The following is a 17,500-nucleotide window of genomic DNA, read 5'->3' as shown; positions in this document are numbered from 1 at the left end:
TGTCAGGAAAAATCAGTTCGGGGAAGTTATAAAGTTAAATTGATTTTAACAGAGAGCGGTTTATATAGTGTAAGGGAAATCAGAGATATTGTTCCTTCCATCAGTAAATTTAAATTTATTCCAGATTATAAGAATAATGTTTTCCGTCATTATTTTGTTTCAGTAACAGAATATATATCTCTTCATTTATATCCATTTATATCCATTTATATATAATATATCTCTTCATTTATATCCATCTTGGTGTATACCTGAACAAAGTATAATTTTGCTCGCGTGGTAGATCTGTGGTATCATCGGCGACAGTCACTCAGTAGGTCTCGAGTTTCAGCCTTACCCAGGGCTAGATAGACTTTCGCTGGCACACGACAAACGACCTTGTTGGGCGAGAGAGTTGAGACCTAGGGTGTTAGGGTATGATATAATCCCTGTGTGTGTGTGTGTGGCGTGCGTGCGTGTGTGTGTGTGTGCGTGTGTGTGTGTGTGTGTGTTCCAGCTCTTGGTACTGACTCTCTATCCTTTGCTACCTCATGTGGTGCACTGTAGGCATTACATAAGGTTCTTTCCAGCTGCAACCCCTTTCTTTCGTTCCTTGTACTGTACCTCCTTTCATATTCCCTTCTATCTTATTCTCCACCCTCTCCTAACAATTGCTTCATAGTGCAACTGCTCTGCGGTTTTCCTCCTGTTACACCTATCAACCCCTTTGACTGTCAGTTTTCATTACAGCGCTGTATGGCCTCGTAGGTCCCAGTGCTTGGCTTTTGGCCTAAATTCGATATTCAATTCAATTGAATCATGTCCTTTTCTGCTGTTAGTCTTTCCTCCTGTCTTAACTCTTTGCACTTTCGTGGCCTTAACCCCAATATCCCATTTTTCATTCACCTTCTTATAAGCAATTTCCACTTCCCATCTGAAGTGAATCAGATGTCCTAGATTCCTTTATTTAACGCTTGGTTTACATCTACTTTTATTACTCATGTCACTCTTGTATCAGCCAGGTGATGCGTAACTAAGTTTTGTACCTATTTTCACCTTTCCTTCAAGTGGGTAATGATCAGATATACCTCCAGCCATTCCTCCTCTGCTCTTTACATCCATCCACTAGCTCATCCATCAACTAGCTCATTCATCCGCTTGCTCATCCATCCACTCTCTCATGCATCCACTTACTCATCTATCCACTTGCTCATTCATCCACTTGCTCGTCCATCCACTTGCTCATTCATCCACTTGCTCGTCCATCCACTTGCTCATTCATCCGCTTGCTCATTCATCAACTTGCTCATTCATCCGCTTGCTCATCCATCCACTTTCTCGTCCATCCACTTACTCATCCATCCTCTCAGTATTAAGACATAATCCTACAAACTTGTATTTGCGATTTTCTAATTCCCAGACATATCTTTATTTTGGAAGCTACATACTTTCCATAAGTTAAACCTCATATATCATCCACAATCTCTTCAGTCTTATTTACCTCAGGAATTTCATGCATACCGGTGTCGCCTATTCTTTCTGTAGTTGTTCATTTGAAAGTAAAAATTAATTCGATTTATGTCATTCAAATTGAGGAATTGCCGATTTAATGTTTAGAGAACGGATCGCTAGCGATTCGATGTTAACCTTGATTGGAAGCCTAACTTGGATTATAAGTATCTATTTTTAATTTCTAAATGTGGATTAAAGGGCTTTTGGAAAATATATCCTGAAATATAAGCAAATAGTAAAGTTGGGATTTCAGTGTGATATAGTATATATATATAGTATATAGATATATAGATATGATATATATATATATATATATATATACATATTTTTTTTTATAAATGTGGATTAAAGGGCTTTTGGAACATTTTATCCTAAAACAAAACTAGCAAATATTAAAGTTGGTTGGGATTTTCAGTGCATATGTATGTTATATATATATATATATCTTTATATATAATAGATATATATAATATATATATATATGCACACGAAAAATAAAATGCCCATAAAACACTATTTGAACGTTTGCACCCATATATTTCGAGCACTTCCTTCTGTGCCGTTTCGGGCCTTTTATATTCGAAAAGGCCTTTTATATTCATGTTATGCTGTTTTATATATATATATATATATATATATATATATATATATATATATATATACTATATCTATATATATATATATATATATATATATATGTATGTGTGTGTGTGTGTGTGTCTCGATATCAACTCATTACATTATTAACTTGCGTGCGGACAGCCCTTTAAAAAAAAAAAAAAAACTTCTTGAATCTCGTGATGAATCCCGTGATAACCAATGAAATTAGCAATAAAACAGAGAAAGGGACATAAAACAGAAGGGGGCATTCGCTGAGGAAGTTTCTTCATCTTTTTTTTTTTTTTTTTATTTAATCCTCTCGGGTGCCTTAAAAAAATTTTCAAGACTCGACAGCACAGGAACAGGCCATAAAAATCTCTTGTGTTCCATTCCATCTCTCTCTCTCTCTCTCTCTCACATTGGGTCTCCCCCAGTGCCACTTCGCTGGTAGGAGAAAAAAAAAAATAAAATGAAAGAGAGGAGAAAGACTCCTGAAGGGAAACAACAGCTGTTAAAGGAATAAAATCTAGGACCCTTATTCGGAGACCTCAGACAAATAGCACGGTAAGCATCTAAGTGGTTAGACTCGAGAGCTCTCGTAAAAGGAGAGAGAGAGAGAGAGAGAGAGAGAGAGAGAGAGAGAGAGAGAGAGAGAGAGAGAGAGAGAGTCTATCCTTTTTTCTAGGCAGTTTTATTTTCTTGATTTATAAGACGGACTCACAATGGAATTTTTACTGATAATGAAATGAGAGAGAGAGAGAGAGAGAGAGAGAGAGAGAGAGAGAGAGAGAGAGAGTGAGTGAGTGCTCTATCTTTTTTTATTTATATATTTATTTATTTATTGTAGCCAGTTTTAGTTTCCTAATTTATCAGAAGTTATACTTGACAACCGCTTAATTGTTACGAACTCACAATGAAATTTTTGCTGATAATGACATTTTAATTTCTGAGTTTAATTTATAAAATAATCATAATTACTATCATATATTAAAATTTATGTAATAGTAATAATTACTATAATATATCGGCACAAGATCAGTCTGCCTGTCGATTAATATTTGTCATTTTATCAACAGTAATAAAACATTTTTTCAGCATCAGTAATTAAGACCCAAGTCTGATCGTTCGAAACTGGAAGTTGATCTCGACTTCGGCAACTCAAAACAGGAGAATGCTGGCATTTATAGCATTGATTCCTCGAAAAGAATTTTGCATAACGAATGCTCGATCATTACTTTCGATTTCTGTGGTTATGTAATGTATGTCAAATGAAGGAAACTAATGAATTAATACATTTTTATACATTCAAAAATGTTGTACATTTGAAATATTCTCATTCTCTTTTTGTTCGGGCTGTTACTAATAGTTAGTAACTACTCTGTAATATTTTAGTAATTTTATAAGTGAATGTATTAATAAATCATGAAATTTAAGACATTGAATTTCATGATTTAAAATAATCTGCGCTCAAGACACTGAACGCCTACAGTGCACCACCTGAAGTGCGTTGACGGCACTAACCCACATACCAGTTTTCTTGCGCATTTTTTGATGTCTTAGAATATTATCGCAACAAAGTTATTTCATTCGCTCGTATTATTTAACGGGTTTTTTTTTACATCAAAAGGTTTTGAATCCCTGGAAACCTGATGAATCATACTTGAGAGAGAGAGAGAGAGAGAGAGAGAGAGAGAGAGAGAAGGATTAGCGAAGATTTATTTATTTGTACCCAACTGAAGCCTCATCAGAAATTTATCAGTTCGTGTCATGCTCGAAAGCGATAAAGGTGATATAATCACCTCTTTCCCACTGTAAACGTAAAGCAGCAATTAGCTGTCATTACCAGAGAATTGAAAAGCGAGAGAGAGAGAGAGAGAGAGAGAGAGAGAGAGAGAGAGAGAGAGAGAGAGAGGAAGCTTTAACTACCGCGCTAATTATCGCGAAGTCTTTCAAGAACCCGGTACAATTTATCTTCTATGCTGCCGGTAAAACCGAAAGCATTATGGGATAAATGGACGTCATTTCACGTGTGTTTTTCTTTGAACAGAAGCGTAGGTCATGTTTTATGAATGGGCTTTGCTCCGTTTGACTGTGGAATGTTAAAAAAGCAGACGCGCTGATGCATTTGTATGTGTGTAGGTGTGTTTGTGAGAAAGATAATGACAGCGATGACGTCACCTTGAATTTGTAAACACATCGCTTTCATTCACATGAAGAATGTAACCTAAGTAGGCGTTAATTGTTAATAATTGTAATTGTGGAATGGAATTAGATATATAGTTTATGCTCTTTACAATCATCCACTTGTTCATCCATCCTCTTGCTCATCTATCCGTTTGCTCATCCATCAACTTGCTAATCTATCCACTTGTTCATCCATCAGCTCCACATGTTCATCCGTCCACTTACTCATTCAGCTCTGAAATGGAAATTGAAAGTAAAAAGGCCTCCAACCTCAAAGCAGTTCCATCATGAATCAATTCTCAAGAGAGAGTGGCAAGTAAGGTGGAAGAAAGATAATATCAACGGAGGCACAGTAAAAGGAATGAAATGGGTTGCAGCTAGGGGGTCGAACGGACTCTTGCAGAGAACCTTAAGTAATTCCTGCAGTGCACCGCGTCAGGTACACTTTCGGCACTACCGCATAGCAAGCCAACGTGCGTTCGTCTCAATCTTGGGACTTGCCGTATGTAATTACCCTCAGTAATTAACAGCTAAGTCAATTATGGGGGGAGGAGCATATTTCCTCTGCTTGATGCGAAGAAAGCCCGTGAATATTTGATGGTAATCGTCTTTGTTTTGCCGACGAGAACGCTTAAAGAGTTCTCTGAAAAAGTCGAAGCTGACTGGAGGAAGTTTGTCTATAATTATTATTGGTGTTTTTAGAACTGATGGTTAGCCAGAAACGCTAAATAACTCGACAGAAATTAAAGACCGGTCCTTAGTGTTGTCTTGTGATGTATATGAGCTTTCTTTTTCACTCGGTTGTACTCTCCAGCTGATATACAACGAGTTCATCAGTAAACGAAAAATGAAATGCAAATTATATTCAAATTAACTTGTTAAAAAATAATTTAATTTTGAATCTTAAGTGTAATAAGGAGTGATCTGTAGTGTCCACACATTACTTAAAAAGAAGAAAACATGTCTCTTTTTAAATAGATGCCGTAAAAAAGTCGTATCTCTCTTTAAACAGATTATGTAAAAAAAAAAAACATATCTTTTTAAACAGGTGAGGTAAAAGAAAAAAGAACGAATCTCTCTTTTTAAACGGTTGATGTTAAAAAAAACATACCTTTAAAACAGATGACATAAAAAAACTTTTAAACAGAGGATGTAAGAAACTAAAGCTTTTTAAACAAATGATGTAAAAAATATCTTTTTAAACAGATGATGTACAAAACTGTTTTTTAAACAGATGAATTAAACACAAAGAACAGCTTTCTTTTTAAACAGATGATTTAAAAAAAAAAAGAAAGCATATCCTTTTAAACAGATGATGTAAAACAACAACAAAAAAACATCTCTGCTTTTAAACAGATGATGTTAAGCTTCATCTGGTAATCCGCGGTCACAAAGACAAGTGATTGATTTTCCCCTCAGTGGGTGTGTTCCCCCGAGGGAATATGAGGGGAAGGGGGAGGGGGAGGGGTGGAGTGGCGGTTGTGTGGTCAGTCAATGAGTTTTGGGCAGCAGTAGCAGCAACAGCAGCTGACCTTTTAAGTGCTGAACAGCGAGGAGGGGGAAACTTTTGGTAGTAAAAGGAGAGGGGGAGAGAGAGAGAGAGAGAGAGAGAGAGAGATGAAAATAATGTATCCAAATCAAATGAAGTGGGAACCTTTAGTAGTAAAGAGAGAGAGAGAGAGAGATGAAAATAATGTAACCAAATCAAAGGAAGTGGGAACCTTTAGTAGTAAAGAGAAAGAGAAAGAAACATGAAAATAATGTAACCAAACCAAGCTGAAATAGAGAGAGGATTAGAAAATAAGAAGCATACTTGAATAAGTTGAAAATAGAAATGGTTAATTACGATTTAAATTTTCTAAACCAGTTGATTATATGCTACTGAACAGTTTTTTAAAGAGGATCTGTTCTCTAGTGCATTAACGGATCAAGTCATTGATCGATTAAGTTGCAAATAACTGATTCGTATTTAATTGGACCAGGTTTCTTTTACGAATAAGTAGGCATAAATGTGTAGAATTATTATAGATATACATGTATGCATAAATATACATATATGTGTATATGTATGAATTGTTTCCTCTCAACCATATATGTTCATATAACGTGATATGTGCACATATACAAAGGTACATGTATATAATATTATGCATATACATTTCATGTAAACATATATGTGTGTGTGTGTGTTTGTGTTTATATGAAAAGTATTCATACTATATACGTATACCTCTGTATATGCGCACTATCACGTTATATGAGCATACATATTTGAGAGGAAAAATGAACATTATTATTATTATTATTATTATTATTATTATTATTATTATTATTATTATTATTATTATTATTATTATTATTATTATTATTATTATTATGTACAGAAAGATGAAGATTGGTAAGGAATGCGCCTGATTCCAGATATTATTTCGAAATATATTATTTCTGAAGAGTATTCCCCGTCACAGGAAAATACCAACAACCAAAACATCAATATAACTTGTCAAATATCATGTCAATAATAAATCTTTATTGTGGTCTCTAGATTTCTGTCATTTTCTTATGAGTTTTTTTTTTTTTTATTTCACCGTTCAAGCTTAGGTTCAGGTGCCTGATACCAATTTAATTGCACTTTATAGATCTGGAAAGAAAGTTACCTTTTCTCTGTGGTTGAGTATTTTGATATTATATATATCTATCTATATAGATTATTATATAAATCATATATATATATATTATTGACATATATATATTATATATATAATATATATATTACATATATATATATATTTACATATAATCTATGTATATTATATAATAATATAGGATATATATCTTTAATATAGTATATATTATATAATAATATATTATAGTTAATGTATATATTTTAATTTTGTGAGCGTTTGGAATATATACAAAAACGCTCTCTCTCTCTCTCTCTCTCTCTACTGTGTCAGAACACACTGGGGGCGAAATAGACGTCAGCCCCCCCACTCCCCGCCCCCCTCGCTCTCGCTCCGAATTTCACAGCGAATAAAGTCCATTTTGGATTTTGGCGCTATAAATCAGGCCCGGAAAGAGGCCGGGGGAAAATGGCGGCCTGTCATTGGTCGAAGTGTCATCTCCTCTTCAAGTGGGGTCACGTGACCCCGATAGTTCAGGATGTGAGGGCAGAGGTTTTATGGTCGCATTTGATTTGGTTTTGTCGTCCGCATCCATTAGCGATCACGATCTTGTTCCCGCGGGTGTTTACGTGCGTTCGAAAACAAAAGACGATCGGCTTTGGGAGAGAGAGGAGAGAGAGAGTGCAGGAGAGAGAGAGAGAGAGAGAGAGAGAGAGAGAGAGAGGCATGAAGTAGCATTAGTCGACCTACTTCCATAACTATTATTCCTCCAAGACTTCCATTCACTATTCATTTATTATTTATTTATTTCCTTTATTCATGAGGTAGGTTTTTTCTTTTAAGATTATTCACTGTTGACTTTCCAAAGCTGAGGACTGGTTATAATGAATAAGAAACATTGTATATAATGAATAGGCATATTGATTATGATGAGTAAGATATTGACTATAATAAATATTGATTATAGTGAATAAGAAATAGATTAAAATAAATACAAAAATATTCATGGTAATGAATAAGAAATATTTGGATGAAAAAGAAATGCTGATCATAACCAACGATGAATATTGATTATAATGAATTAAGAATATGGATTAGGGTTAATACGAAAAATTGATTATAATAGATAAGAAAAGTTTATTATAATAACATAGAAATGTTGATTATAATGAATAAGAAATATTGAATATGATGAAAAAGAAATTTTTATAATAATTGGTAGGAGTACTGATTATAGTAAATTATAAATATTGATTATAATTAATAGGAATATTGATTGTAATGAGTAAGAAATAAATTTAAATAAATAAGAAATATTGATTACAATGATTAAAGAATATTGATTAGAATGAATAGGAAATATTGATTACAATGAATAAGAAATATTGATTAAGATGAATAAGAAATGTTGATTATAATAAGACCTGTTGACTATATAAATACTGATTTATAATGAATACGAAATATTGAATATAATGAATAGGACTGTTGATTAAAATCAATCAGAAATATTGATGAAGATGAAAAAGAAATATTCATTATAACGAGTAAGAAATATTGATAAAGATGAAAAAGAAATATTAAGAAGAATATGAAATATTGGTTATAATGAAAAAATATTGATTATATGAATATTGATTTATAATGAAGAAGAAATATTGATTTATAATGAATAATTTATGTAATGAATAAAAAATATTGATTTATAATGAATAAGTATTATTGAGTATATTAGATATAAAATATTGATTATAATGAATAGGGAATATTGATTATAATGAATATAATGAATAATAAATGTCATAAATAAATATTGATTTATAATAAGTATTCTTGAGTATTATGAATATAAAATATTGATCATAATGAATAGGAAATATTGATTATAATGAATATAATGAGTAATAAATGTAATAAATAAATATTGATTTATAATAAGTATTCTTCAGTATATTGACTATAAAATATTGATTATAATGAATAGGAAATATTGATCTTAATGAATAAGAAATATTGATATTAATGAATGAGAAGTATTAACACGTTACCCTGCTCTGAGATTTTGAGCACAGAATTCTTTTAGACTATTGCCAGTTCAGTATAATGACCTGCAAGTTTTTTTTGTTTTTTTTTCACTTCCTATGGATGTCACTACGTGCTCAAAAAATGACTGTAGTTATATATTTGTTATTCAATCGATTTTCCCCTCTGTCACGAGGGGAAAAATAGCTATATGTTACTCACGACTGCATTCATCTTTAGCTTTAAATTCAGGGGTCTAAGTTTTCATTTATTGAAAGAAAATATAGTCATTTTAATTAAAGTTACTCGTCGACACTTCTAGCACTTATATAAGCCTGGCAAATGCTTGTTTTCCTTGCCTACTTATTTCCATATTCTTATATGTATATAAGTATGTATACATATGTACATATATATGTTTATATATATGTGTGGGTAACAGATGATGAGGACAGAAAGCCCATGAAACCTTGTAGCATATTTTCAATAAAAAAAATCTCGGTAAGATACTATCCAATTTAAATTAGGTCTGATTTATTGTATTAACGCGTAGACGAATAGTGTAAGTTATCAGGGTTATATATATATATATATATATATATATATATATATATATATATATATATATATATATATGGAATAAGTGTGAGTGTGCTTCTGTCAATTTGCCAGCAGCCCACAAGGGAGGAACAGCACTAACAGGATTCCCCCCCCCCCCACCCCCATTGGCCAAAAATTGTCGCTTTCGACCTCCCAGTGTCACAGGAAGAACGAGCAAAGAAGCCGTCACAAAGAGGTGCCCAGAGCACTGGGTCATAATGTGGACGGTTTTTTGGGGGTCTTTAGTGGGAGGGGGAATGTGGGGGGGATCAGAAGTCAGTTTCCCGTGCGACTGCAAACTGAATTTTTGTTTCTGGTGATATTGCTCTTTTTACAGATGGGTGTTGTGATTTTATTTATGTTTTTTTTTTTTTTTTTTTTTTTTTTTTGAAGTGGGAGTGGTACCATGTCAATTGTGTTAATACACACACACACACACACACACACACACACACAACACACACACATACAATACGTGCGCCCTGGGTTTCCGATTTACTGTAAGCCAACAAACTCCTATGAAATTTAAAAATCACAAAGTTATTATAAACAGCGATCAGGATTAAAGTATTGCAATCAAGATATTAGGTTATGTTTTATATATATATATATATATATATATATATATATATTTATATATTATATATATATATATATATATATATATATATATATATATGAGAGAGAGAGAGAGAGAGTGAGAGAGAGAGAGAGAGAAGAGAGAGAGAAGAGAGAGGTGGAAAAACTAATTAACACTCTTGCATCCCGTGATGTGAGAGAGAGAGTGAGCCGTGGCTTATATAAGATTGCGTGACACCAGAGTGTATTAAAAAAAAAAAAAAAGGAAAAATAGTTTGCATCGTGGTGCAGCAGCAGCAGCAGCAGCAGACGAGATTAAAAAAAAAATTTATGACTATGAGCGTCAGGTTATGACGTCATAAACTGACATCTTTGAGAGAATAATGTTGAGTTGAGGAGATAAATCACGTAGGCTTTGATGTGACAGAACCTTAAGGTTGTAGAGGGGTTGCATAAACTTAGTTTTTTTTTTAAATAACACATTCAGGAGAGGAGTTGCATCACCCTGATTTGTTTTAAAAAAATAGCACATTCAGGTTATCGTAATTAAAAATTAAGTTTGTGACACTTATCGAAAAAGATATAATCGCTTAGAAACTCCAGTGATTTCATTGCTAAGTGAGAAACCAATTCTTCTTCTCGTTTTCCTTCAAATCCTGAGCTTAATCCTTAGTCGGGGTCGCTGGTTTTGATGTTGCCATATTGCTCTTTTAAGTATATTGCCATTACAGCACAAGAATTAATGTATGTATAAATTGTCAAAATCATCCGCTCTGCTATTTGTGCCTTGTTGAGAAAATATGATGTATACTGTATAGTTCGCAGTGTACGCAAAAAATATATATTGTTTTTATAAGTATATGGGTTAGTTCTGATTCATGGTGTCCCCTATGGTAAAGCTATACATTAAAAACATTGGGAAAAATCTATTTTATAATATTTTTCTTGTTCCATGATGTTTTCCTATTTCCAGTTATTAACTTCTTCAGTATCTTTTTCTTGACTATAATCTGATTTCATTGACTCCTCTTGAAATATAAAATCTTTCTGAATTGTCATCCGTATGGTAAAGTTATAAAAATCTCTCGTGACGTCATGCGCGAGATTGTCCTTATTTTGGTCAGAAGCGGACTGACCTGGTATTCTTTAGACCTTGCCTAATATATATAGTGTGTGTGTGTGTGTTCGGCCGGGATGGTATGATCACATGTTATCATCAGTATTGCTATCATTTTCATTGTTCTTATTCCTAATATTCTAAAATATTAATGTATTTTCCATCATTCTATTGTCACTCATTCCCTGACGACCCTTTCCCATCTCAAAATCGCTGTCGTATTCACGGGAAAATGACGCTGGATTACTATTTATTTTTTTTTTTTTTAACCAAAACTGGAAGAAGGGGAAAGCAACTTATACACACCCTCCGATCATCATTATCTATTTGACGTTCTTTCTTCTTGCTGGAGGTGTTAGAGTAGAATGTCCCCTTCTCTCTCTCTCTCTCTCTCTCTCTCTCTCTCTCTCTCTCTCTCTCTCTCTCTCTAATGGGGATGACTAGGTGATTGTGTGAAAGGGCCATCAACACCAACGCTTGTCGAAGATTAGGTGATTAATGAGTTTCTGATCCCATTGTATTTGTGTGTTTTTTTTCTTTCTTTTGCCATTTATTTCGTTTTTCTACGTCTTTCCCCATTCGCCGCTTTTGTATTTGACTGGTGTATTTATGGAGTAAGTTTTCTTTGTGGTTTGTCAAAATCAAGTAGTATGTGTATTTAACTATCTCATTATTTCTTCTTCTCTCTTTCAGTGTTTACATTGATATATATATTATTATATATATATATAAAGATATATTATATATATATATTGAGTGTATAAAATTATAATATATATATATATATATATGGAGTGTATATATATATTATATATTAGATATATATATATTATAATATATATATATATATATGGATATGTATTGTATGTATACGTATATTATGTATACGTATATAATGTTAATATATTATAAATTATAAATTATATATATATATATATATATAGAGATATATATATATATATATATATATATATATATATATATATATATACATCTATATATATCTATATATATACTATATATATATATGTGTGTGTTTATATATATATACTATATATATGTATATATATAATATAAAATACTGTGTACGGTCTAGTATGCATGTAAGTGTGTGTGTGTGTGTGTAAATCTACAAATATAATAATTAATCCTAATTAAAAATACACTAACACGAGCAATTTTTTCAATGTCAGTTTCCGAGTCGACAATTAAAAACAAAACAAATCTTAAATCCTGGAGACTACCCACTTCCTTTCGAACCCCCTATACTCATTTAAGGAAAAAAAAATTAGAATAAAATGCACTGATTTATGTCTTTGTTTATCTGGCTACGAGATAATCCCGCGTCATTTTCCCGTATTCACGGGAAAATGACGCTGGGATTACTATTTATTTTTTTATTTTTTTTAACCAAAACTGGAAGAAGGGGGAAGTTACTTATACACACCACCCTTCGAATCATCATTATCTATTTGACGTTCTTTCTTCTTGCTGGAGGTGTAAGAGTAGTAATGTCCCCTTTCTCTCATCATCTCTCCCTTCTCTCGGGTCTCTCTCCACTCTCCGTTCTATCCCCTCTGATCTCTCTTCTCTTCCTTCTCCATCTTCCTCTAATGGGGATGACTATGGTTGATTGTGTGAAAGGGCCATCAACATCCAAGCTTGCTTTTCGAAGATTAGGTGATTAATGAGTTTCTGATCCATTGTATTTGTGTGTTTTTTTCTTTCTTTTGCCATTTATTTCGTTTTTCTACGTCTTTCCATTCGCCCGAAAATTCCGCTGTATTTTGACTTTGGTGGGGTAGTTTATGGAGTAAGTTTTCTTTGTGGTTTTGTCAAAATCAAGTAGTATGTGTATTCAACTATCTCTTATTTCTTTTCTCTTCTCTTTCAGTGATAAATTATATATATATTATATATATATATATATATATATATATATATATATTGAGTGTATAAATTATATATATATAGGTATATATATATATAATGTAGCGGGGTGTATAAATATAATATATATATATACTATATAGATATATATATATATATATTTCTATATATATATATAGTATATATATGTATGTACGTATGTAATGTATGTATACGTATATAAGTTATATATATGTATACGTATATATATATATAATATATATTATATATATATATATATAATATGTAAATACATATATATACTATATCTATATATATATCTATATATATATGTGTGGTGTTTATATATATATATATATATATATGTATATATATATAAATACGTGTACGTCTATGTATGCATGTAAGTGTGTGTGTGTGTGTGTAAATCTACAAATATAAATAATATCCTAATTAAAAATACACTAACACGAGCAATTTTTTCAATGTCAGTTCCGAAGTCGACATTAAAAAAAAAAAAAAAAAAAAATCTTAAATCCTGGGAGAATACCACGACTCCTTTCGACCCCACTATACTCATTTAAGGAAAAAAAAAAAAATTAGAATAAAATGCACTGATTTATGTCTCTTGTTATCTGGCTACGAGAATAAACTCAACGGCCTTCGTTTAAATCTCTAATTTCGAACAATGTTTTTTTTTTCTGTTTTCTTTTAATGCTAACTAATCCCTCACTGATAAAGTCCAACGAAGAAGCGTTTCGAGATAATTGTTCACTCTCTCTCTCTCTCTCTTCTCTCTCTCTCTCTCTCTCTCCTTCTTGTTTTGCTCGCTGGCATCAAAAAGTGATTATTTGTATTTAAAATGTGTTCAGCGAATCATGATAAATCAGGGAAGCCCAGAGCGTAGAGGGAAAGATAAATCAGCGGTCACCCCAAAAAAAAAAACCGACAACCAGAGAGAGAAAGAGAGAGAGAGAGTAAAGAAAAAATAGACAGAAGAAGAAAGGGGAACCTTAGCTCATTTTAACGTGAATTTACGACTGCACCTTCTTGGGTTTTTGCTTTTTTTTTTTTTTTTTTTTTTAGCCATTCAATCAGGCACTTGATTTGTCCTTCCTCGACCTCCTCTTCTTCCCCTCCGCCCCCCCGCCCCTCCTCTTTGCCAACGCACAATACTCCCCAACACACCACATAATCGCAAGATATTGGAACTGCTGTTCTTTGTGTTCTTTTCCTCATCCTGTTGATTCCTCCTCCTCCTCCTCCTCGTTAATCCTTCTCATATCTCCCCTAAAGACATTGTCGTCCCTAACCTAACAATCCTCCTTTCAATCCATCATGACTTCCAATCCACAATATACCTTCCAATCTCCAACATTCCCAGTTCCAATCATCCCTCTCAATCCCCATCATCATTCCCATTTTCCATCATGCCTTCCAATCCCCAACTCCAATCCTCAACCTCAACATCATTCCCAATTTTCCTAGCGACTTCCTCCAATCCCCAACAACATCTCCAACTCCAATCCCCAGCATCATTCCCTGTTCCAATCGTGCCTTCCAATTCCCAAAGGTATCCAAACTCTATCCCCCTTTTTCAATCTGCAGCAGCATCCTAAGTCTATCCCCCTTTATCAATCCCCAACTACAATCCCCAACAGTAGCCTCATTCCCCTTTCCCCACGCCTCTTCTGTGTTTCCTCCAAAAGTCCTTTCGGCCGACATACAAAAAAAAGGAGAAAGAAAGAAATAAAGAAAAGTGGCTCGACAGCTGTAATTAATGGCGCTCCGTAATGTGTCACTGGGGGAGGAAAGGTTTCATTTGATTCAGTCATTAATGTTTTGTGAAGGGAAAAGCAGTGTCACTTGGACTTGATCTCACCAAATGAATAATGATAAATGTATAATCACTAAATGAATAACGGTAAATGTATAGTGTTTGAGGGTAGAGATTTTAATTTCTCTCTCTCTCTCTCTCTCTCTCTCTCTCTCTCTCTCTCTCTCTCTCTCTCTCTCTCTCTCTGTTTTCTATAATCATAAGGAACTGTCGAAAAATTTATGCTTAAATGACAAGTGAATATTGAATCAAGGTAAAATCAAAGAAGTTGGACAGCTAAGTATGAAATGACCGAAGGAGACAGATGATGAAAAACAAAAGGATCTCTAGCCCAAGAAGTGATACTTCATAGAACCATTAGTACCAGACAAAGTAGTCACAGTTATACGTAAAGTGCATTTGCTTTCCTAGGTATCCTCTATTCTATAATTAAAAATTATTTCAGCCGTGTTCCTTGTGTTGATAAGTCGAAAGATCATCGTATGTGGATGTCTTCACAACAACATCAACAAAAAAAGGAGTAACAATTAAATAACTACATTTGAAAAGAAAATAAAGAACTATCAGAAAGTTACACTGTGCTTAAAAGTCTGATCTAGTCATTCAGTCCTTACCTTACCTCACAGACCTTACAGCTCGTTCTGGTTTCCCCAGGTCCCTCAGTGTGAGGCACCTCTAATGTCTACCAGAGAATTGCTAATGCGTCTTCCGGCATATTTTGCATCTTCCAATCTTGGATAGTCTGGGATGCAGCTTAGATATTTGTCGAGCTTATTCTTAAACACATCTACGCTCACTCCTGATATATTCCTCAGATGAGCTGGCAACGCATTGAATAGACGCTGCATTGTCGATGCTGGAGCGTTGTGGATTAATGTCCGGTGTACTTTCCTTAGTTTTCCTGGTATAGTTTTGGGCACTATTAATCTACCTCTGCTTGTAGAGTTTCAGGTCAATTTGAGGTCAATCATTCGTTCCCCGGGCTACGTCCCTCGACGGTCACTCGCTGCTCGATAACAATGATTATCGGTGTTGACTCACCATCAGCTAGTTAATCAATGAAGGCTGCTCTATAATCAGCAGTATTATGAAACGGGTGATTGTACATGACTGCGCTCTTTTATCACATTAGGCATCATTTTAATGCTACAATTATATGGATTAGGTTTCGAGAATTTAGAAAAAATCGAAATGTAGAATTATATTTTGACGACAAGCGGACGCCTTCTTGCTGTGGGTACCATTATTCTCTCTCTCTCTCTCTCTCTCTCTCTCTCTCTCTCTCTCTCTCTCTCTCTCTCTCTCTCTCTCTCTCTCTGCGTCATAATTACCTGATGATGTAACGTTCCAAGCGTCGATGTCTTTAACTTACTGCTGCCAGATTATGTCATTAGTTAATTAAAGAGACCTTAATCCAGGTACTAATTTGCAGTAATTTGACCTTCAGTTATTCTTGACGCGTAAGATGTTTTAATAAATTAGACACATACTTTTGTAAGTATTTATCAGTGAATAATAATATTCACAAGCTTTGATATTAGCCCTTTATGGTACAGTGATCTATATTGCTTCCATTCACCCATCTTATTGTGAATGATTCCAAAATAATATTCTTCCCATTTCTTCAGTTATTTCCAATTTCTCTTACTCTCTTACTTTCTTCCTCGTTACGTCGTTTAAATAAGAGAAGAAAGAAAAGAGAGCATGAATCTTGTTTGACAGGATGGTACGAAAACCTCAGTAATTTGCTAGGAAGGAGTTTGTGTAACAGTGAGATCTTCTTTTGAGGATTCATTGCGAATACCGTACGTTTTTTGTTTTTTTCTCCCCCGCAGATCTCGGTCACCTGCATTCTGGCGTTCAAGGAATATTCTCTCTCTCTCTCTCTCTCTCTCTCTCTCTCTCTCTCTCTCTCTCTCTCTCTCTCTCTCTCTCTAGTAATATTGAAAAAATAGCTTCTGACCACATATGAATTTCCCCAATGTCTTTTGACACAGTAGGAAAAGAGTTATGAAAGTGAGATAGTGTGTTTAAATATATATATTTCCTAATGGCCCCAAAATTATATATATGTAAATAAATTAATAAATATATATAATATATATTATATATTTATGTGTGTATGTATGTACGTATTTATGTATGTATATGTCTGTGTGTGTATATAGAAATTACAATTTCGTGGCCGTTTTGAAATATTTATAAACACGCTCTCTCTCTCTCTCTCTCTCTCTCTCTCTCTCTCTCTCTCTCTCTCTCATACCAGGTAGTATTCTCTATCTCTTTTTTTTTGGGGGGGGTCAGTAGTAACCCCTTGGCTTATGAGCCTCTGCTGGTGGTGCTCCGTGATACAGCAACATCTTTCCTATTTCGACTCATGAGCAACAGGTGATGTTTATGAGGTGCTGTTGGTCTCTGGCGTGATTCTGCCACTAGCAGAGCTAGTTTTGTTGCGTGACAGAGAGTGAGAGAGAGAGAGAGAGGGAAGTAGAAAACGGGTTCGTCGTGTGCTCTGTGAATGAGAGAGAGAGAGAGAGTGAAAACAAAATGTTTTTT

General features: G+C 33.8%; 1 protein-coding gene across 1 annotated transcript in view; it reads left to right on the top strand.

The window, feature by feature from the left end:
- The window catches only part of LOC135221113 (hemocyanin AA6 chain-like), a 413,378-nt gene that overhangs the window by 296,704 nt on the left and 99,174 nt on the right, over positions 1–17,500 (top strand). The gene's annotated exons all lie outside the window — the stretch shown is intronic.

Source organism: Macrobrachium nipponense, chromosome 2, assembly GCF_015104395.2.
Source record: "Macrobrachium nipponense isolate FS-2020 chromosome 2, ASM1510439v2, whole genome shotgun sequence".
NCBI classification, from domain to species: Eukaryota; Metazoa; Arthropoda; class Malacostraca; order Decapoda; family Palaemonidae; genus Macrobrachium; species Macrobrachium nipponense.
This window is presented reverse-complemented; position numbering and strand designations above follow the sequence as displayed.